Here is a 23852-nt window from a genome sequence, read left to right as displayed (position 1 = left end):
GCCACTAGGGAAGCTCTCAGTTCAGTTCAGTTTAGTCGCTCAGTCGTGTTCAACTCTTTGCAACCCCATGAATTGCAGCATGCCAGGCCTCCCTGTCTATCACCAACTCCTGGAGTTCACCCAAACTCACGTCCATCGAGTCAGTGATGCCATACAGCCATCCCATCCTCTGTTGTCCCTTTCTCCTCCTGCCCCCAATCCCTCCCAGCATCAGAGTCTTTTCCAATGAGTCAACTCTTCACACGAGGTGGCCAAAGTACTGGAGTTTCAGCTTTAGCATCATTCCTTCCAAAGAAACCCCAGGATTCTAAACATCCTTTAGAATGGACTGGTTGGATCTCCTTGCAGTCCAAGGGACTCTCAAGAGTCTTCTCCAACACCACAGTTCAAAAGCATCAATTCTTCAGCGCTCAGCTTTCTTCATAGTCCAACTCTCATATCCATACATGACTACTGGGAAAACCATAGCCTTGACTGGACGGACCGTTTTTGGCAAAGTAATATCTCTGCTTTTCAATATGCTATCTAGGTTGGCCATAACTTTCCCTCCAAGGAGTAAACGTCTTTTAATTTCATGGCTGCAGTCACCATCTGCAGTGATTTTGGATCCCCCAAAATAAAGTCTGACACTGTTTCCACTGTTTCCCCATCTATATCCCATGAAGTGATGGGACCAGATGTCATGATCTTCGTTTTTTGAATGTTGAGCTTTAAGCCAACTTTTTCACTCTCCATTTTCACTTTCATCAAGAGGCTCTTTAGTTCTTCTTCACTTTCTGCCATAAGGGTGGTGTCATCTGCATATCTGAGGTTATTGATATTTCTCCTGGCAATCTTGATTCCAGCTTGTGCTTCTTCCAGCCCAGCATTTCTCATGATGTACTCTGCATATAAGTTAAATAAGCAGGGTGACAATATACAGCCCTGACATTCTCCTTTCCCAATTTGGAACCAGTCTGTTGTTCCATGTCCAATTCTAACTGTTGCTTCCTGACCTGCATATAGGTTTCTCAAGAGGCAGGTCAGGTGGTCTGGTATTCCCATCTCTTGAAGAATTTTCCACAGTTTATTGTGATCCACACAGTCAAAGGTTTTGGCATAGTCAAGAAAGCAGAAATAGATGTTTTCCTGGGACTCTTTTGCTTTTTCGATGATCCAGTGGATGTTGGCAATTTGATCTCTGCTTCCTCTGCCTTTTTCTAAAACCAGGTTGAACATCTGGAAGTTCACAGTTCACATATTGCTGAAGCCTGGCTTGGAGAATTTTGAGCATTAATTTACTAGCGTGTGAGATGAGTGCAATTGTGTGGTAGTTTGAGCATTCTTTGGCATTGCCTTTCTTTGGGATTGGAATGAAAACTGACCTTTTCCAGTCCTGTGGCCACTGCTGAGTTTTCCAAATTTGCTGGCATATTGAGTGCAGCATCATCTTTCAGGATTTGAAGGAGTTCAACTGGAATTCCATCACCTCCACTAGCTTTGTTCGTAGTGATGCTTTCTAAGGCCCACTTGACTTCACATTCCAGGATGTCTGGCTCTAAGTGAGTGATCACACCATCGTGATTATTTGGGTTGTGAAGCCCTTTTTTTGTACAGTTCTTCTGTGTATTCTTGCCATCTCTTCTTAGTATCTTCTGCTTCTGTTAGGTCCCTACCATTTCTGTCCTTTATCGAGCCTATCTTTGCATGAAATGTTCCCTTGGTATCTCTAATTTTCTTGAAGAGATCTCTAGTCTTTCCCATTCTGTTGTTTTCCTCTACTTCTTTGCACTGATCGCTGAGGAAGGCTTTCTTATCTCTTCTTGCTGTTCTTTGGAACTCTGCATTCAGATGCTTATATCTTTCCTTTTCTCTTTTGCTTTTCACTTCCCTTCTTCTCACAGCTATTTGTAAGGCCTCCCCAGGCAGCCATTTTGCTTTTTTGCATTTCTTTTCCATAGGGATGGTCTTGATCCCTGTCTCCTGTACAATGTCATGAACCTCAGTCCATAGTTCCTCAGGCACTCTATAATCCAGTGTAGTGTAGGGAAGCTCTGCTACTGCTGCTACTGCTAAGTCACTTCAGTCATGCCCTACTCTGTGCGATCCCATAGATGGCAGCCCACCAGGCTCCCCTGTCCCTGGGATTCTCCAGGCAAGAACACTGGAGTGGGTTGCCATTTCCTTCTCCAATGCATGAAAGTGAAAAGTGAAAGTGAAGTCGTTCAGTTGTGTCCGACCCTCAGCGACCCCATGGACTGCAGCCTTCCAGGCTCCTCCATCCATGGGATTTTACAGGCAAGAGTACTGGAGTGGATTGCCATTTCCTTCTCCAGGGGATGTTCCCAACCCAGGGATCAAACCTGGGTCTCCCGCATCGTAGACAGAAGCTTTACTGTTTGAGCCACCAGGGAAGTCAACAGATTAGAGAATTACCCTTGGGTAATTCGGCTTTCAAGTGCTAAGGGCTTGGCATAATGCCTGGCACCATAGCAGACAGGTAGCCAGTAGATTGTACACAGGGGAGAAAGATGCTGAAACAGGGCAGAAGGAGCTGAAGGGCTTCTTCCCCCTATGAACAGTATTGTCCTGGAGAACCACCTGAGGGACTTCTCTGAGAGTGAGGGCCTGGAGGGAGGAGCAGGATGGGGCCAGGAGGAGAATGATAACATTTAGAAAGCTGCTGGGGAGGAGGCCAAGGTGGGGTCAGGAATTGCTAAGGTTGCTAAGGTTCTTGTTGCTCTGTGGTTGAGTGATGTTTTTTTCCCTGGAAGTATTTTTTTAAGCCAACAGTTGTATCCAAAAGTGAAGTCTCTCTGTACTGATTCCAAGAACAACAGAAGTCATATTACAATCATAAGACTTGACAGGAAAGCAGTACCCAAGAGAGCTGGCTGGGGATATGTTTGGGAGGGGCTCCCTGCTCATCCCCCAAGCTGACCTGAGTCTGGTCCAACCTGAAGACTCGTACCTGGAAACAGGACCTTACCTTGGAAAGGATGGCCTTGGTGATGCTGATGGTGGCCATGCCAGTTTACTTCTAGGTCCCATCCAAATGTGCGTCATGCCTGATCAGTCGCTCAATCATGTCTGACTCTTTTCAACCCTTTGAACTGTAGCCTGCCAGGCTCCTCTGTTCATGGAATTTCCCAAGCAAGAATACTGGAGTGGGTTGCCATTTCCTCCTCCAGGACATATTCCCAACCCAGGGGTCGATCCCAAGTCTCCTGCATTGGAGGCAGATTCTTTACCGCTGAGCTACCTGGGAAGAGCTATGGGATTTCGTTACATCCAGTGAGAACCCGAGGAATAGCCATTGATACGTAATGTTTTGCTATACAGTTTATATGGTGCAAGATCCAATTAGGATATATTTTGATGGATTTAAATACCCAGTTCATTCTTTTTTTCTTTTTTTTGCCTTTTGAAAACATAATTTGAAAGCATAGAATATGTCTATAATACTCCTATCCTAAAAAATTACTTAAACTTTGTGCTATTTTTCTTTGTAACTAGTTTTCCTTGCTCAACAAAAATAGGTAATTCCACCATTAAAATACTATGTTTTTATTTTCCTGATGTTCACCGTCTCTGAAGTCATTAGGTGAATTAAACTTCTTTTGCATGTCTTGTTTCCTTTATATAAAAAATAAAATATACAAGTATTTTCATGTAGCTGTTAATAAAAGAAGTTAATTTAATCCTTTGTGATACTGATTTCACAATGTTTCTTTTCTATAAACTGCTGTTGCTTGTTTTAATGAAATAACCTGTGAAATTTCCTGAAGTACTGTTATTTTTCTTTCTCTTCCTTTTTCTCACGTACTTTCAAATTTAGTTTGGAAGTTAGCAGCATCTTTATTTTGGTAGCTAACTGTTAAGGTTCTTATCCTTAAAAAAGTTTTCTTACACAGAAATTAAAAATCCAGAATATATTTATGGCTTTAGACTTGCGTTTAAGTTAGGAAGCAGTATCTATTGCTGGGACTTACCTGGTGGCTCAGACAGTAAAGAATCTGCCTGCAATGCGGGTGACCTGGATTCAATCCCTGGGTTGGGAAGATACCTTGGTGAGGGAAATGGCAACACATTCCAGTATACTTGTCTGGAGAATTCCATGGACAGAAGAGCCTGGAGGGCTATGGTTTATGGGGTCTCAAAGAGTTTAACTTGACTGAGCAACTAACACACACACACACACATCTATTGCTGATCAGTAGAAGGACGATCTTCACATAAGTAGCTGTCTTTGACTTTTCTTAGAAAATGACCTTTTCCTGTTAAATGGCTATTATTAGGAGAGTCATGAGAAGAGATGGAAAGACACTGTATGGGGTTTATTAAGGCTCCCTGATATTAAGTCTAAGAAATTTACATCAATATTTCAGATGTTGGTTTGAAAATCTGATCAGAGTTGAATGTAATTGCAATCCTTGCACCATCTAGACCCCCTCACTGCTGCTGTGACTCCGTTTGGCAGGCCAAGTGGCTGCACTTTCTGGACTATTCCTCTTCAGTTTTAACTGAAGTTGTATATTGTCTTATGTAGCTATAGAATAGCATCTGGCTTCCTCAGTAGCTCAGTGGATAAAGAATCCGCCTGCAGTGCAAGAGACATAGGAAACACAGGTTCTGTCTGTGGGATGGGAAGATCCCCTGGAGAAGGGAACAGCAAGCCACTCCAGTATTCTTGCCTGGAAAATTGCTTGGATAAAGGAGCCTGGTGGGCTACAGTCCAAAGGGTCACAAAGAGTCAAACGTGACTGAGCGACTAAACACATATAATAAATAGCATCTATGCACTGAATATCAAGTCTATAAACATATGCCACCACATGACTGAAAAGCAGCTGACTTTGCCAGTTACCAATGCTTTAATTTATATTATAACACTATTTGCTTTAAGTATTTTTAAAATTTTCTTGCTGTCTTTGGACTGTAGTCAAATTCTCAATGGAAACAATGCAAATATTATATTCGACTGAATTTCTAATTTTCTAAAAGTTAAAATAGCCATTGCTTTTGGGCAATTGTTTTCTCTTGATGGTTTTATAGTTTAGGCTTTAAATTCTGCTTTAGTGATCACAACAAAATGTAGTTTGATATTTGAACAATGACAGCATATTAGTTTTTTTATTTTTTGGCTGCACCACACAGCTTGTGGGAATTCCCCGACCAGAGATTGAACCCATGTCCCGGCCATCAGAGTATGGAGTGCTAACCACTGGACCGCCAGGGAATTCCCTAGCCTATATGTTATTTTAAAGAACATAGGCTTAGGATGGAGGGTAAATATGAAGTAACAGCATTGGGGATTTAGATTTTCTGGCCACCAGGAAATGGATATTTTTTTACCCCATCAAGCATGATGATGGGGAGAAAATTTGGAAGTCCAGATCAGAAAATAATGAAATTTCTGAGGTATGGAGAATCTTTAATTCTAATATGATCTAATACAACTCTCCTATTTTTATAAAGATGGAAGCAGAAGAAGGAGGTGATTTGTCTGAAGATGTTTAGTTTTTAGTGGTAGCCATGGAGCCGGGTTTGAACTCAGGCCTCCAGAGTCAATGTTCTGCATATTAGCCCACAAATCATGTAAGTGGAGGTAGGAAGAATAAGGAGGGCTGGGCAGGATTTTGAAAGCAATTAGCACTGAGTTCTCTGCTGAGTCCAGCCTTTTTGGAACTCACAACTCTGAACCAAAGGGAGCTAACTAAGCAGTTATCAGGGGGAAATGCAGATGAGATTCGCCTTGCTATGTTTCACACCTTGAAGCCTGAAAGAGATTTGGAATTGAATCCCAATTTTGACATTAATGATTTTAGGCTTAGATGCCTCAATTGTTAAAAAAAAAAAAAAGGGCTAACCTACACCAGTGATTCAAAGCTTCACCATGCATCAGCTGGAGAATGTGTTCAAAACTAGCTGTGTAGGCTCAGTCCCCAAGCTTCTGATTCGATAGGTCCAGGTGAGGCACGAGAATTTGCCTTTCTGATAGGTTTGCAGGTCGTCTGAGAACCACATTTTGAAAACTAGTGGCTTAGAGATAATTTTAAAGGTCTTTTCCTGCACAAAAGCATTCTTTTTTTTTTTTTAATCAACTTTATTGAGGTATAATTTATATGCAGTGAAATGCATGAAACTTAAGGAAATAGTGAGCTGTGACAAATATATTCATGAGTGTAATCACCACCAAAGGCAAGGTGTTAAGATTTTCCCATCAAGGCAAAAAGCTCCCCAATGCCCTGCTGAAGTCAGTGTCATTTTCTTTTTTCTTTTTAACCAGTTTTTACATTGAAGTAAAGTTAATAACGTTGTATTGCTTTCAAGTGTACAGCAAAGTGATTCAGTTTTATATATACATATATATTCTTTTTTGGGATCTTTTCCACTATAGATCCTGCATGAAAAATTCTTAACCTTCTTACCTTAACTTTCTCAACAAACAAAAGTTTATACATTCATGGCACTTGGAAAACAAGGGCAGGGAGAGATTTTATTCGTATGAGAAATTAAGTTTTGTGAGGTCTTCAAATGAAAGATACAAGTTATATTCAGTATGATTTTAATATAGTATTATTTTGAAAGTCACAAATGTTGTAGGAAAAGGAGTGTGAGATGTTTTATGTAATTGGCAAAAGAAAATTGTGGAAGGAATGACTGTACTATAGGTACTGAGCACACAGTTCTCAGTGGTGCCTGCCCAAGGAAGCCAAGCTCATAACAAACCTTATTTATTTAAATTGGAGTCAGTGGGAGTTCCCGACAAGAAAAAACAGTTATAAGATCAAAGCATGAAGTGAAAAACCAGGAAATAAGAATTTTATGTAACTTCTATCTAAAGAATTCTGAGGGTAAGAATTTTTTCAGTTACATTTTATTGATGTTTTTTCAGAGTTAAAAGAGCATGAAGTCATGGTTTTAATCCCACTTCATTTCTTTCTCAACTTTTAGTACAAATACAGTTGGTTGTTCTATTGAGTTTGGCAGTTCTTTAATCATAACAAAGAGAAATGGGGAAGTCCAAATGTGTACTAAGTTTTCATGCCTATTACAAATTGCAGCATCTTCTTGCAGGAATATATGTTGGCTGAGGTTGCTATGCTGAGGTTTTAGATATTACATTTTGTACCATATGTAATATAATTGCCAAATGGACACACTGTTTAAACACTGTCTTAGGCCAGCTTTTAAAATATTCCCAAGAGTTGGAACATGTCTTTTAAAAGGTAAAAGTTGCACTTTTAGGTGTAAAAATACACCCCGGTATAAAATAATTTATTTTTTATGTCTTTAAAAACAACCTCAAGCCTGATGTAAGCCACTTAAAAAGAGGTGACTTGCTTTTTCTGGTAAAGATCGAATACACTATTGATCTGCTTTTGTCCTAATGAGATATGACCCTTATAAAATACAAATGCAAAGGAAAGAAAGAAAACGAACCCATACTTCTCAGTTGGCTTTCTGTTGGCTGTATAACAGGCAGTGTTTTACTTGGTTTTTCACAGACTCAGCAGGGAGCAAGTTGTGTGAGAAAGGGTCTTGTGTTGAAAAGTAGCCTGATTGATCCTTTAAAGACCATCTGGGAAACCTGCCTGCAGATAGCTGGTGGGCCTCCTGAACACCGAGTGCTGGGCAGCGTAGCCCCAAATAGCACAGAGAAGCTCTGCGACGACGGTGTCCGGCTTAACCAGGGCTCCGGAATTCAAGAATTTCTTCCTTCCTTCCTTCCTTTCTTTTCTCTATTTTTTGGCTGCAGTGTGAAGCATGTGGGATCTTCGTTTCCTGACTAGGAATTGAACCTGTGCCCCTTATAGTGGAAGCGTGGAGTCTCAACCACTGGACCACCAGGGAAGTTCCCTTTTTTCCCCGCTAATCTGGGTGATTTGTGACACTATCTGTGATTTTGTTTCAGAAGTAAATATATCAGTTTAAAAATGAGGTTCATTATGGTTATTTTTTGGAAGTCAGATAATAACAAATGCTGGTGAGAATGTAGAGAAATTGGAACCCACATACTTTGTTGAAGGGATGCAAAGTGATGCAGCCCCTTTGGAAAACAGTCTGGCACTTCGTAAGTGCGTAAACACGGAGTTCCTGTGTGACCGGGGAGCTCCACTCTCCCGTCTCTTTCTCCTTCCCCCTTCTTCCCGTATTCTTTCCGACTCTCCACCCTGGAGTGTAAGCTCCATAACAGTCCAGGCCTGCTCTGTCTGGTTGTTGCTCTGTCTCTAACGTCTGGGACAGAGTTTGGCACATGGCAGGAACTCCATGTATTTTTAATTGAGCAAACCAGTAGGAAATAGGCATACAGTAGTTATTAAGAGCACAGCCTCTGGAGTTACCCTGCATCACTGTGAATTCAGGCCCAGCTCTTCCCGTGGGACCTTGCTTTTATTACTCAGCCTCTTTGAGCCTCAGTTTCCTCAGCTGTGAAATGGGACAAAAACAGCACATAAGATTTTGACTGACAAGCCCTCAAGAAAACGTATTAAGAATAAATAAGATTCATTTTAAAAGTGACTAAAGAAATTCATTTAATAAAAAGTTATTAAGAATGATTGCATAGCACGTTGTGCCATATAAAATGAGTGTCATCTGCGTGGATGAGTACGATGTGGTCTCTGGCTTCACGATCATGAGGAAGTGTCACACTAGCTGAAAAGAGATCCCTAAAAACCAAGAAAGAGACCTAGGCCTAAGGAGAATATGTAAAGTGAATGCACAGCCTTAGCCAAACTCTTTAGTTTAGCTTAACTTTGTTCCCAGTCTTTGGCATTAAGGAGAGTCGTTTTGAATTGAATTTATTTCTCCAAAATATTGTATATGGAGACATTAATTCCTATGTATTTCAAGTGGACACAATTTGGCCATCATGAGAAAATTTAATTTTATGCCTGGCCTATTTGCTTCATTCAAATACAATGAAGGGAATTCCCTGGTGGTCCAGTGGTTAGGACTCAGTACTTTGACTGCCGAGGGCTGAGGTTCAGTCCCTGGTCAGTGAATTAAAATCCCACAAGCCTCACAGTAAGGCCAAAAAAAACCAAAAAACAAAAAAACAAAAAACCATGTAAATCAGTACACTGAGCGCAGCATAAATTCCAAAATAGAGCTTTGTTTCCTCTTCTTTAAAGTGTGTTCAGTGGGAGTGTTTTCTCCTGCCCCTGATGGTAGCTTGGGCAGGAGCTTTGACTCTGGGCTCACTTGTAGATCCTTTTAGTTCTGTTAGTTGTGATCATAGTAGCAGGTTGTGCCTTTCTTGATCTAAAGTTCCCCTTATTCCAGAGTTCCAGAAGATATGAAAGAATTCACATTTCAGAAATGTAATACCTTATGGGATAACAAAATAGAGATCGGAGACTGGGCCATAAGCCAATCAATTCTTTCCTCAGATTTACCAACTCTAGCTAATAACAATCAAACTTGGAACATTAATCAGCACAAAAGCACCCAAAAACTTCTGCAGCTGTTGTAAGATCACTTATAATTGGGGATTTCCCGGGTGGTCCAGTGGCTAAGACTCCACATTCCTAATGCAGGAGGCCCAGGTTTGATCCCTGGTCAGGGAACTAGATCCTGCCAGCCGAAACAAAGGAGATTCCACGTGCTGTGATGAAGATCGAAGATCCTGTGTGCCACAACCAAGACCTGGCACAGCCAAGTAAATAAATATATGCAGATTTTTAAACAGATTCCCTGTAGTTGGAGAGCTATAGCTGGGACATTTTGCAAAGTTTCTCAGAAGATTATGATGCTCTACAGATGCTTCCAAAACATGGAGGCAAATGGAATCATTGCCAGGTCTGCTAGTTTGGGTGCTCTCAATCTGGCTGTTTAAATACCAGGAGACGTCTCGATAACATCCCTAAAAGAGAGGAGAATCCTGGGGAGAAGAGAGTGGCAGCTGCGAGGTGGCACAATCTTATTCGTAGCAGACCGACATTAGGAACTTTTTGTAAAAGAATCATGGCTGGGTTTTTAACCAACATAGTTTTTCAAGAGTGCATTGTTGGAAATGGCTAAAGTAAAAGTCGGTATTGTTAAGAACATTACTACAAGCATACAATGTCTACCTAATGGTTTATGGTTGTCACTATCATACCTAAAAAATATTATATGTATATATGGGATGTGAGTCTCTTTTTTTTAGTCCTAATACTTGGTAAAGGTGCCAAGTATCAACAATCTGCTTTGTGTTTAAATAGTGGAGGCATTTTCACCACTGTTCGGTTAATACTGGAATGCCAGTGTTAGCCATCTCTATAGCAGAGGCTCAGCGTGGCTTCTCTGTATAAAGCAAAACTAATTCTTTACAGAGCAGACAAAGATCTGATTGGTAACAACCTTTGTGTGATGAAAATTCACTTAGGCTGTACAGTCCCTTGTGCCTATTTTTACATTTAATTAAAGAAAAGAATACACTAAATTAAAATGTTTTTGGTGGCATCTTATACATGTTAAATTAATAGTAATGAGTATAGGGGCTTCCCTGATAGCTCAGTTGGTAAAGAATCCACCTGCAATGCAGGAGACCTCAGTTCAGTTCCTGGGTTGGGAAGATCCCCTGGAGAAAGGATAGGTTACCCATTCCAGTATTCTTGGGCTTCCCTTGTGGCTCACTTGCAATGCAGGTAAAGAATCCACTTGCAGTGCAGGAGACCTGGGTTCGATCCCTTGGTTGGGAAGATCCCCTGGAGAAGGGAAAGGCTACCCACTCCAGTATTCTGGCCTGGAGAATTCCAGGGACTGTATAGTCCATGTGGTCACAAAGAGTTGGACACAACTGAGTCACTTTCAAGGGACCATTTCTTGTCGTATACTGTAGCTAGGAGCTTTCTTTCTCTCCTTCTTTTCTAAGATTTTAAATAAATCCAATTTACTCTATAACAAAATAGATCCTAATAGTTTTCCCCCTTTTTGGTTCTCCAGTCACATGTTCAGAGCCTCTTCTGGCTTCATACTCTAGAGCTATGAATGCTGGTCTCTGGGGTCCTTGTATGATCCCAGGAGGTGCAGACCTGAATAGTTGCAATGGGAAAAAATTGGAGAAACTTTTATTAAAGATGTTTGGTATAGTTAGTCATTTCTCAGTTTCCCAAACCCCTATCCTCACTGCTACCAGGATACAGGTTGTACAGGCCTAGCTCTGCTCATGATCACTTCTTGCCAAAGTGCCTGAATCTCTCTGGCCCCTGTAAGCATTCTGAGTCTCAGGTTTGCTTTCCTATAAACTCTCACATTATGTTCAAGGTTTGTACCTGACTTGATCACAAAAATCTCAGCTTCTGCTTTGCTTGTGTGTGTCTCAGGTGTGTCTGGCTCTTTGTGACCACGTGGACTGTAGCCCACCAGGCTCCTCGGTCCATGGGCTTCTCTAGGCAAGAATACTGGAGCAGGTTGCCATTTCCTACTCCAGGGGACATTCCAGACCCAGGGATCAAACCTGTGTCTCTTGCAATCTTTGCTGTGATCTAAATGCTATAGTTAGTAAAGTGAGTCCACCGTACTTGATAATGGGATCAAGGAATGTGTGGCTGGGGAAGGAATTTAGTATTTAAAAACTAAAAACAAATTGACAAATAGACACAAACTACAAAACAAAACAAAACCCTCTCATTTCACTGATGAGCTTCTTAATATAGGATTTAGTGCTTAAAAAATTATCATGATTATTGCTAAATCTGTTCAGCAGATTTTGATCACATATTGTAATTAAGCATTGTTTGCCCTCCTCTTCTTTTTTTTTAACCTAAAACTTTAGTGAAAACATAAGCTTTTTGTTCTGCAGTTTCCTAGTGCATTGCTAAATGGGAAAAGGCCACAGTGTCTCCTTATATCACAATTACAGTATCTGCGGGTGTTTGACCCTGGTACTATGTTGTAATACTTCTGAAATCAGGGCTAGAATTTTATTTATTTTTGCATTTCTCCTTGGCTTTTAACATGTTTAATAAATTATTAGGGGGAGAATGTTTCTCATCACTGTTTTTTTTTTTCTTCCTGGAAGATGATTTACAAAAAATAGTAAGGTCATTGTAAGTATATACCTCCTAAAAGAAATAAAATTTATTTTGTGCCAATTAGTCATTTATTTCAATAGCATGAAAAATTGCAAAACAAATAAGGAATATAAAATCAGGACAGTCTTTCCAAATTCTTTTATAGCTGAAAAATCACACAAGGACCTTTTGTCTGAATGTTTTAGTTTGCTGCTACCATTAAAAGAACTCTTAAATCACTACCCGAGACACAGTTATTGTGGGCAAGTCTTCAGGACTTGCCAGCCTTTTCTCTTCTTCAAACTAAAGCAGGTCAATAAAAGGGAGAGATGGAAGACACAGAGAAGAAGGGACACACACACACACACACACACACACACACACACGGCTGCCTCTGTGACCACCCGGCAGGCTCATTTGGTGTTTTATGGCCTTCATTGTCTTGCTCAGGACCGGGAACCGATGAGCACACCGCATGGTGACCTGTGAACACCCAGATGCAGCTGAGCTCTATTGTCAAAGAAAACAACACAGGTGCGCTCGCATATGCCCAGCAAGAAATAAAATCACCGCAGAGACACATGGTAAGCAAGCAGCGATGGTTAGCATCTTACATAAATTACTAAAATAATAATTTTTTTATTAAATAAAAAGCAGAGGTTTTTAATTGCTTCTTTGGTGTATTTGTAATCAGCCCAGAATGTTCTCTGTAAAACCTGGCATTCCTTTTTGTCATCATCAGCACCAACTCCAACAGCATTTACTCACGGAGTACTTGGGACCCCTTGCCTTCTACAGCATCCCTTCTGTCTCCCCCAGCCAACGTCCTGCCTGCACACTCAGACCCTCCCCAGCCTCCTCCATCCTGCTGCACTACCCGTTACTAGGGGGCCCTTACACCACGCCTCCTGACCCCGAAACCAAGGGGTGAGCACGAGGCCTGTGGATTCTACGGTGGGTGAGCCAGAAGATAATAATCCATCATAAAAGGGTGAGTAAGAAAGTAACAACCTGATATAATAGGGAAGGAAGCTGAAGTTCAAGGACAGTCATATAGGAATAAGAGGGCCCATTGAGACTGAAGCCTGGCTCCCCAGAATCCTTGAATCCCCAGAATCCTCACAAGCACCTTATTCACCCTCTGTTCAACACCATCCCCCACCCCGATCTGAAGCCACAGACTTCTCACCCATCTCCCATTAGGACTCACACAGTGTCTCTGACACCCCCATGTTGCATGCCTAGTGAGAATATTCTACATGGACTGAATTTAAGGAGGTTAATGACAGCAGATTGGCCAAAAAGTTTGTCCATTTCCCCCTAGAATATTATGGAAAAACCCAAACAACCTTTTTGGGCTAACCCAGTAATAATATGCCAGTTGGGTCTGAAACTATAAAACCAGTGTTTTCAGATAAGCATAACTGTTGTTCCCATTTAAAAATAATTTTAAAAATGTAAACTTCATTGAGGTATAACAGACATATAAAATTGTAAGATATTTAAACCGTACATCTCAATAATTTGATATACTTTTATATATTGTGAGGGGTTCCCAGGTGGCTCAGTGGTAAAGACTCTGCCTATCAGTGCAGGAAATGCAGAGTGAATCCCTGAGTTGGAAAGAGCCCTTGGAGAAGGAAATGTCAACTCATTCCAGTATTCTTGCCTGGGAAATCCCATGGACAGAGAAACCTGGTGGGCTATGGTCCATGGAGTCGCAAAGAGTCAGACACTACTTAGTAATTAAACAGCAACATAATATTGTGAAAGAATTCCCCCATTTGGTTAGTTAACAGGTTTATCACTTTACATATTTATCTTTCTTTTTCCTCAGTGAGAACATTTAAGTTCTACTGTCTTGGTTTTTGTTGTTTAGTAGACCCCGTGGACTGCAGCAGGTCAGGCTTCCCTGTCCACTATCACCCAGGGTTTGGTCATACTCATGTCCATTGAGTCACTGATGCCATCCAATCATCTCATCCTCTGTTGCCCCCTTCTCCTCTTGCCCTCAGTCTTTCCCAGCATCATGGTCTTTTCCAATGAATCAGCTCTTCACCAAAGATGTGGCCAAAGTATTGGAGCTTCAGCTTCAGCATCAGTCCTTCCAATGAACATTCAGGATTGATTTCCTTTAGGATTGACTGGTTTGATCTCTTTGCTGTCCAATGGACTCTCAATAGTCTTCACCAGCACCACAGTTTGAAAGCATCAGTTCTTTGACGCTCAGCCTTCTCTATGGTCCAACTCTCACATATGACTCCTGGAAAAACCATAGCTTTGATGAGATGTACCTTTGTCAGCAAAGCGATGTCTCTGCTTCTGTATGAGCAAGCTCTGGGAGTTGGTGATGGACAGGAAAGCCTAGTGTGCTGCAGTCCATGGGGTCGCAAAGAGTCGATCATGACTGAGTGACTGAACTGAACTGAAGGCTTGGCATAGCTTTTCTTCCAAAGAGCCAAGTGTCTTTAATTTCATGGCTGCAATCACTGTCTGCAGTGATTTTGGAGCTCAAGAAAATAAAGTCTACTCTCTTAAGAAATTTCAATTATACCTATTTTTAAACAATTCATTTGGACTCAGAGAGCAGCCATCCTGTAACTAGCTGGTGGTTGAGCCAGAACCCTGGCTCATGAAGTGGGAGGCTTAGAGGAGATGCTGTGAGGCGCAGGGAAAGAAAAGGGAAGGTGGAGACCTGAGAAGGAAATTCCTGTCTTCCCCCTACCCTCTTGTTGCCCTGGCCTCAGTTCATTTTCATCTCTGTGCAGTCGGTGAAGAACCGTCACAAAGGGAGACTGGGCCCTTGGAGGCGGGTCCACTTTTTCATCTCAGCAAGGATTATTAACTGCAATTTTGAAACCATGAAAAAAAGACTACCCTATTTTTGGAGGTTGTTTCCTACAGTTTTCATTTGAATCATGTTATCACATTCTGTTTATCCTTCTGAATTTGAAGGAACCATAAAAACCCTCAACTGTGCTGACATCTGGCCTGTTGCATCTATGAGTCATCTTAGGAAGCCTTCTTCCATGTATAAAACATTCCACCATAGCTTATTAAATATTGAACTGCTGCCCTGCTAATCCTACGCTTTTCTAATTCTAAAATAAGAAAAAAAGTTCATTTAATTTTTAAATGAGATTTTTAAAAATCTGTTGATTTTAGATGGCAAAATATTCTCAGCCCACTCTTCACAGCTGGGGAATAGTTGCTCTTATGGACTTTTCTCTTGCTTTTTAAGCTTGCCTTCTGAATTTCATGTTCAGATCATTTTTCTATAAGTTGAGAGAGGTTTATGTTACTTATAAGGTACTAGCAAATCTCTAAATGACCAAATCAGTGGTTCTCAAACTCTTTAGTCTTGGGATCTTTTTATGTGTTTTTTTTTAATGGGATGTAACTACCAATTAAAAAATAAGTTTATTAATATTTTAATTTATTTATTTGGCTATGCTAGGTCTTAGTGGCAGCACACAGAATCTTCAATCTTTGTTGTGGCATGTGGAATCTATTTTCCCAACCAGGGATTGAATCCAGGCTCCCTGCATTGGGAGCAAGGAATTTTAGCCACTAGACCACCAGGGAAGTCAGGAAGATCACCAATGTTTACCCATAATGGAAATTAAAACTGAGAAAATTGTGATATATTTATTTATAATTCATTTAAAGTAGCGATGATAATGTTAACTGAAGCAACATTATTTTTTAATAAAAAAATATACCAGACCAAAAGAATTTGTGAGAACAGCATTGTTTTACACTCTGGCAAATGACTTCACTATCTGCTTTAATAGAAGGCAGTTGATACTGTAAAGCAATTATCCTTCAATTAAAAATAAATAAATTAAAAAGACAGCTGAATTCTCATATCTGCTTCTGCTTCAGTGTGTTGCAATATCACACATCATGTAGCCTCTGGAAAATTCCACTGCAAAAAGCCCAAATAATTTTGTTTTATTATGAAAATGATTTGACTTCATGAAACACCAGGAGGGTCTTGGGACCATGATAGTCTCCAAACCACACTTTGATAACAGCTACACTCAACCACCATGATAAGGCTTAGAAGAACCTAAGAGGCTATTTCTAATAGGTACAGTTCAGTTCAGTTCAGTCGCTCAGTCATGTCCAACTGTTTGCGACCCCATGAATCGCAGCACGCCAGGCCTCCCTGTCCATCACCAACTCCCAGAGTTCACTCAGACTCACATCCATCAAGTCAGTGATGCCATCCAGCCATCTCATCCTCTGTTGTCCTCTTCTCCTCTTGCCCCCAATCCCTCCCAGCATCAGAGTCTTTTCCAATGAGTCAACTCTTCGCATGAGGTGGCCAAAGTACTGTAGTTTCAGCTTTAGCATCATTCCTTCCAAAGAAATCCTAGGGCTGATCTCCTTCAGAATGGACTGGTTGGATCTCCTTGCAGTCCAAGGGACTCTCAAGAGTCTTCTCCAACACCACAGTTCAAAAGCATCAATTCTTCCACACTCAGCTTTCTTCACAGTCCAACTCTCACATCCATACATGACCACAGGAAAAACCATGGCCTTGACTAGATGGACCTTTGTTGGCAAAGTAATGTCTTTGCTTTTGAATATGCTATCTAGGTTGGTTGCCGGGAGCCGGCATATTGCATATTGAGTGCATATTGCATATTGAGTGCAGCACTTTCCACAGCATCATCTTTCAGGATCTGGAATAGCTCAACTGGAATTCTATCACTGCTGGGAACCAGTGTGAGGAACTCCGCCCATGACAAAGGTCATGAGGAAGGAGGCTCGGCATACGCAAAGGCGGGATCGAGCCTCAGGAGTCCCCCTGGAAATTCTCGAGCATCTACCCCCCAAACCAGAGTCTGCCTACTTTCTGCTTTGTGCTTTCACCTACACCTCTGACTTTACGGGGGGCTGTCCCCCACTACCTCTCTCTGAAAAAAGAGTTAGCTTACAGCTCCAATTAATAATTTCTGGGTGTGACAGTGTTTAACCTACAAACTCCTTTGGAAATCCTCTAGCCTGCCTAAATAGGTTTTTCCGGCCACATGTGATTGTTCAGAGCCTCCCAACTGTGAGAGGCAGGAGATGTTCTAAACTGCCTAAACACAGATTCCTTTGAGTAGTTAAAAGATTGATTAGAAATTGTATTGGTGAAGGGTTTTTCACTTGTTGGGCCAATGTTTGCTGCTAAGTCTCCATACTCCTTACCTACTGTGTCCTTGGCAGTGTATTGATTGATATAATGGGTGTATAGAAATGTAAAATGCAGCTTTGTCCAATGCTTTTTTGGAGGCTGGTGCCTGACTTTGGAATAATTACCTTTAGAGAAAAATAAGTTTCTTAAAATGTTAACAGGCCTCCGGGCCAGAAGATGATGTCAATCACCTGAACTTTTGCATATGATAAGTTTGAAAGCCTGGCTTAGATTAGAACCAGGAACTGCTGTCCTTGCATGACTCCACCCCTTCCCCCATTATCCTCTATGCATAACTTAAGGTATAAAAACTACTTTGGAGAATAAAGTGCGGGCCTTGTTCACTGAAACTTGGTCTCCCCATGTCACTCTCTCTCCCAAATTCTGGCTGAGTCTCCATCTGGAGCGCGGAACCCGCCATGCTTGCTAATTATGCCTGGGCTTCTAAGATCCGACCGGGGAGGCCTCAGTGTCTCCTCTCCTTCGGGAGAACGGAAGGACGCCTGCGGCCTACGTAAGTGGTGCAAACTTCTTGTCTTGAAGTTTTATTGGTCTCCCGCGTAAACCAAGCTACTCAGCCTCTTTTCTCCACTGAATTTTCCTACTGAGCTATCCTTATTCTATTACTCTTTATATCCTTAATTAACGTTTAATTAAGCAGTTGTTTCCTGACCCTCGCCTACGCCGTCTCTCCTTCGAATACCCTGGATCAGCCGGGGCTGGACCCCGGCAGTTGGTCATAACTTTCCTTCCAAGGAGTAAGCGTCTTTTAATTTCATGGCTGCAGTCACCATCTGCAGTGATTTTGGAGCCCAAAAAAATAAAGTCTGACAGTCATCCGTAAACCCCTCCAAAATGTTAGCTATCCACAGGTGTGCTTGTAGGGTGCCTTTCCATGACTGCATTTGAGGATTTCCTTTTTTTTTTTGGTGAATTTCATCATTTACATGCTCTCAGAAGATCCTAATGCTTGGCAGTAAGCAGCATAATGCAATGGTTAAGAAAAATTGCTTTACAAGGTGCAGAGCACTGTGTGCTCCCCTTTGTGTTAAAAGTAAAGAGTGAGGAAGAGAGACTTTCATAGACTTTCCCGAAGAATATATAAAAAACTAGGAATAGTGGTTCTTTTTGGCGTGATGCCTAGGGAACAGAATCTTGGAGTAGAAAAGCATGATTACCTCCCATTTATGGACTTCCCAGGTGGCACAGTGGTAAAGAATCCACCTGCCAATGTAGGAGACACAAGTTCAATCCCTAGGTCAGGAAAATCCCCTGGAGTAGGAAATGGTGACACGCTCCAATATTCTTGCTAGGGAAATTCCATGGACAGAGCAGCGTGGCCGGCTACAGTCCATGTGGTCTCAAAGAGTTGAATATGACTGAGTGTGCGTGCACACACACACAAAAACACACAAACCTCCCATTTATGGTTCATGATTTGTTTTTTATTAAAATTTTTTTTGTCCATGCCATGTGGCATGGGGGGGGGGAATCTTTGTTCCCTGACCAGGGATTAAATCTGTGCCCCCTGCAGTGGAAGCACAGAGTCTTTTTACCACTGGCCCACCAGGGAAGTCCCCACCATTTTTTAACCAGATGCATGTAATAGTTTCTCAATTAAAAGATGTAGCTAATAACAAAAGGAAAAAACAACAAAACCTTTAGAATGAGAAAGATTTAACTTAGAACCTTCAGTTCAGTTCAGTTCAGTCACTCAGTCATGTCCCACTATTTTTGACCCCATGGACTGCAGCACGTCAGGCTTCCCTGTCCTTCACCAACTCCTGGAGCTTGCCCAAACTCATGTTCATATAGTCAGTGATGCCATCCAACCATCTTATCTTCTGTCATCCCCTTCTCCTCCTGCCTTCAATCTTTCCCAGCATCAGGGTCTTTTCCAATGAGTCAGTTCTTCGCATCAGGTGGCCAAAATATTGAAGTTTCAGCTTCAGCATCAGTCCTTGCAATGAATATTCAGGACTGATTTCCTTTAGGATTGACTGTTTTGATCTCCTTCAACTTAGAACCTTAGTCTGCCATTTATTACCCACACAAAGTGTGAGAGTGATTGCCATCTCCTTCTCCAGGGGAATCTTCCTAACCCAGGGATCAAACCTTGATCTTATTATTGTTAATTTTTTGTTTTCATTCTTTCATTTTTTGTTTCCCTTACCAGAATACTGAATTTTTATATATATTTGCTACATTTTCTTGTAATTGTTTTTTTATTATGATTATTATCCGTATTAATCATCATCTATTTTCCCCAGGGCTTCTAAACACGGCATGGGGGAAAAAAAAAACTTTTTCTGGACCAGTGTATGTCCTTGTCTATATTAATGGCTGTCACTTAGTAGGTGCTTAATAAATATTTGTGAAGTGAGTGAATGAATGAATTCTTATGCTTGAATTGGAGGCAGGAAGTTCATGCAAGACTAGAAAAAGAGTCAGAAACTCTGGGTTCTTCTAGTCTTGCTTGTGCTGTGGGACCTCTGGCAAATCTTTTCATTTCACTGGCTGGCCATTTCCTATTAGGTGAAATGATGACCCACGAAAGATTCTTCTGTTAGTTTACTAGGGCTGCTGAAACAAAAGTATGAAGTACTAGCTCAGTGGGTAAAGAATCTGCCTGTAATGCAGGAGACTGGGTTCAGTTCCTGGGTCGGGAAGATCCCCTGAAGAAAGAAATGGCAACCCACTCCAGCATTCCTGCCTGGGAAATCCCATGGACAGAGGAGCCTGGCAGGCTACAGTCCATAGGGTTGCAGAAAGTCAGATATGACTTAATGACTAAACCACAACTGCTGAGTGGCTTAAAATAGAAATTTATTGCCTTACTTTGCTCTTAATACCATCGTGATTATCTTGGTCATGAAGTTCTTTTTTGTACAGTTCTTCTGTGTATTCTTGCCACCTCTTCTTAATATCTTCTGCTTCTGTTAGGTCCATCCCATTTCTGTCCTTTATTGTGCCCATCTTGGCATGAAATATTCCCTTGGTATCTCTAATTTTCTTGAAGAGATCTCTAATCTTCTCCATTCTGTTGTTTTCCTCTATTTCTTTGTACTGATCACTGAGGAAGGCTTTCTTATCTCTTCTTGCTATTCTTTGGAATTCTGCATTCAGATGCTTATGTCTTTTCTTTTCTCCTTTGCTTTTCACTTCTCTTCTTTTCACAGCTATTTGTAAGGCCTCCCCAGACAGCCATTTTGCTTTTTTGCATTTCTTTTCCATGGGGATGATCTTGATCCCTGTCTCCTGTACAATGTCACAAACCTCAGTCCATAGTTCATCAGGCACTCTATCAGATCTAGGCCCTTAAATCTATTTCTCACTTCCACTGTATAATCATAAGGGATTTGATTTAGGTCATGCCTGAATGGTCTAGTGGTTTTCCCTACTTTCTTCAATTTCAGTCTGAATTTGGCAATAAGGAGCTCATGATCTGAGCCACAGTCAGCTCCCGGTCTTGTTTTTTGCTGACTGTATAGAGCTTCTCCATCTTTGGCTACAAAGAATATAATCAATCTGATTTTGGTGTTGACCAAGATAATCATGATGGTATGATCACTCATCTAGAGCCAGACATCCTGGAATGTGAAGTCAAGTGGGCCTTAGAAAGCATCACTATGAACAAAGCTAGTGGAGGTGATGGAATTCCAGTGGAGCTATTTCAAATCCTGAAAGATGATGCTGTGAAAGTGCTGCACTCAATATGCCAGCAAATTTGGAAAACTCAGCAGTGGCCACAGAACTGGAAAAGGTCAGTCTTCATTCCAATCCCAAAGAAAGGCAATGCCAAAGAATGCTCAAACTACCGCACAGTTGCACTCATCTCACACGCTAGTAAAATAATGCTCAAAATTTTCCAAGCCAGGCTTCAGCAATATGTGAACCGTGAGCTTCCTGATGTTCAAGCTGGTTTTAGAAAAGGCAGAGGAACCAGAGATCAAATTGCCAACATCCACTGGATCATGGAAAAAGCAAGCGAGTTCCAGAAAAACATCTATTTCTGCTTTCTTGACTATGCTAAAGCATTTGACTGTGTGGATCACAATAAACTGTGGAAAATTCTGAAAGAGATGGGAATATCAGGCCACCTGACCTGCCTCTTGAGAAACCTATATGCAGGTCAGGAAGCAACAGTTAGAACTGGACATGGAACAACAGACTGGTTCCAAATAGGAAAAGGAGTACGTCAAGACTGTGTATTGTCACCCTGCTTATTTAACTTCTATGTAGAGTACCTCATGAGAAACACTGGACTGGAAGAAGCACAAGCTGGAATCAAGATTGCCAGGAGAAATATCAATAACCTCAGATATTCAGATGACACCACCCTTATGGCAGAAAGTGAAGAGGAACTCAAAAGCCTCTTGATGAAAGTGAAAGTGGAGAGTGAAAAAGTTGGCTTAAAGCTCAACATTCAGAAAACGAAGATCATGGCATCTGGTCCCATCACTTCATGGGAAATAGATGGGGAAACAGTGGAAACAGTGTCAGACTTTATTTTTTTGGGCTCCAAGATCACTGCAGATGGTGACTGCAGCCATGAAATTAAAAGACACTTACTCCTTGGAAGGAAAGTTATGACCAACCTAGATAGCATATTCAAAAGCAGAGACATTACTTTGCCAACAAAGGTTTGTCTAGTCAAGGCTATGGTTTTTCCAGTTGTCATGTATGGATGTGAGAGTTGGACTGCGAAGAAAGCTGAGTGCGGAAGAATTGATGCTTTTGAACTGTGGTGTTGGAGAAGACTCTTGAGAGTCCCTTGGACTCTAAAGTCCATCCTAAAGGAGATCAGCCCTGGGTGTTCTTTGGAAGGACTGATGCTGAGGCTGAAACTCCAGTACTTTGGCCACCTCATGTGAGGAGTTGACTCATTGGAAAAGACTCTGATGCTGCGCGGGATTGGGGGCAGGAGGAGAGGGGACGACAGAGGATGAGATGGCTGGATGGCATCACTGACTCGATGGACGTGAGTTTGAATGAACTCTGGGAGTTGGTGATGGACAGGGAGTCCTGGTGTGCTGCGATTCATGGGGTCGCAAAGAGTCAGACACAACTGAGCAACTGAACTGAACTGAACTTGCTCTTAAGCTGGAAGTCTGAAATCAAAGTGCTGGCAGGGCCATGCTCTCTCCGAAACCTGTAGAGGATAATCCTTCCTTGCCTCTTCTAGCTTCTGATATTTGCCAGCAGTCCTTGAGTCCCTTAGCTTCTATCTGTGTCACTCCAATTTCTAGCTCCACTGTTACATGATCTTCCTGGTTTATGTCTCTGTCTCTCTGTGTCTTCTTACCTTAAAAGGACAACAGTCATATTGAATTACAGCCTGCCCTACAACCTCATCTTAACTTGATGACATCTGCAAAGACCCAGTTCTCAAGTAAAGTCACATTCAAGGTACCAGGGGTTAGGACTTCAGTGTAACTTTTAGGCAGACACATTTCAACCCATTCAGTTCAGTTCAGTTCAGTCACTCAGTCGTGTCCGACTCTTTGCGACCCCATGAATCGCAGCATGCCAGGCCTCCCTGTCCATTGCCAACTCCCGGAGTTCACCCAGACTCACGTCCATCGAGTCAATGATGCCATCCACCATCTCATCCTCTGTCATCCCCTTCTCCTCCTGCCCCCAATCCCTCCCAGCATCAGAGTCTTTTCCAGTGAGTCAACTCTTCGCATGAGGTGGCCAAAGTACTGGAGTTTCAGCTTTAGCATCATTCCTTTCAAAGAAATCCCAGGGCTGATCTCCTTCAGAATGGACTGGTTGGATCTCCTTGCAGTCCAAGGAACTCTCAAGAGTCTTCTCCAACACCACAGTTCAAAAGCATCAATTCTTCGGCGCTCAGCCTTCTTCACAGTCCAACTATCACATTCATACATGACCACAGGAAAAACCATAGCCTTGACTAGACGAACCTTTGTTGGCAAAGTAATGTCTCTGCTTTTGAATATGCTATCTAGGTTGGTCATAACTTTCCTTCCAAGGAGTAAGTGTCTTTTAATTTCATGGCTGCAGTCACCATCTGCAGTGATCTTGGAGCCCAAAAAAATAAAGTCTGACACTGTTTCCACTGTTTCCCCATCTATTTCCCATGAAGTGATGGGACCAGATGCCATGATCTTCGTTTTCTGAATGTTGAGCTTTAAGCCAACTTTTTCACTCTCCACTTTCACTTTCATCAAGAGGCTTTTGAGTTCCTCTTCACTTTCTGCCATAAGGGTGGTGTCATCTGAATATCTGAGGTTATTGATATTTCTCCTGGAAATCTTGATTCCAGCTTGTGCTTCTTCCAGTCCAGTGTTTCTCATGAGGTACTCTACATAGAAGTTAAATAAGCAGGGTGACAATACACAGTCTTGACGTACTCCTTTTCCTATTTGGAACCAGTCTGTTGTTCCATGTCCAGTTCTAACTGTTGCTTCCTGACCTGCATATAGGTTTCTCAAGAGGCAGGTCAGTTGGTCTGGTATTCCCATCTCTTTCAGAATTTTCCACAGTTTATTGTGATCCACACAGTCAAGCGTTTTGGCGTAGTCAAGAAAGCAGAAATAGATGTTTTTCTGGAACTCGCTTGCTTTTTCCATGATCCAGCGGATATTGGCAATTTGATCTCTGGTTCCTCTGCCTTTTCTAAAACCAGCTTGAACATCTGGAAGTTCACGGTTCGC

The 23852-nt window shown here is 41.7% G+C and overlaps 1 long non-coding RNA gene across 1 annotated transcript in view; it reads left to right on the top strand.

Annotated features, from left to right (window-relative positions):
- The window catches only part of LOC129619478 (uncharacterized), a 30110-nt gene extending 17553 nt beyond the window's left edge, over positions 1 to 12557 (top strand). Inside the window, exon 3 of the long non-coding RNA XR_008697893.1 lies at positions 12435 to 12557. This is a non-coding gene — a long non-coding RNA (uncharacterized LOC129619478). The remainder of the gene's footprint in view (positions 1 to 12434) is intronic.
- Positions 12558 to 23852: the final 11295 nt, after the last annotated feature.

The sequence above is a fragment of the Bubalus kerabau genome, chromosome 9 (genome assembly GCF_029407905.1).
Source record: "Bubalus kerabau isolate K-KA32 ecotype Philippines breed swamp buffalo chromosome 9, PCC_UOA_SB_1v2, whole genome shotgun sequence".
Taxonomy (NCBI): domain Eukaryota; kingdom Metazoa; phylum Chordata; class Mammalia; order Artiodactyla; family Bovidae; genus Bubalus; species Bubalus kerabau.
The sequence above is the reverse complement of the archived record's forward strand: the minus strand, read 5'-3'. Positions and strand labels throughout refer to the sequence as shown.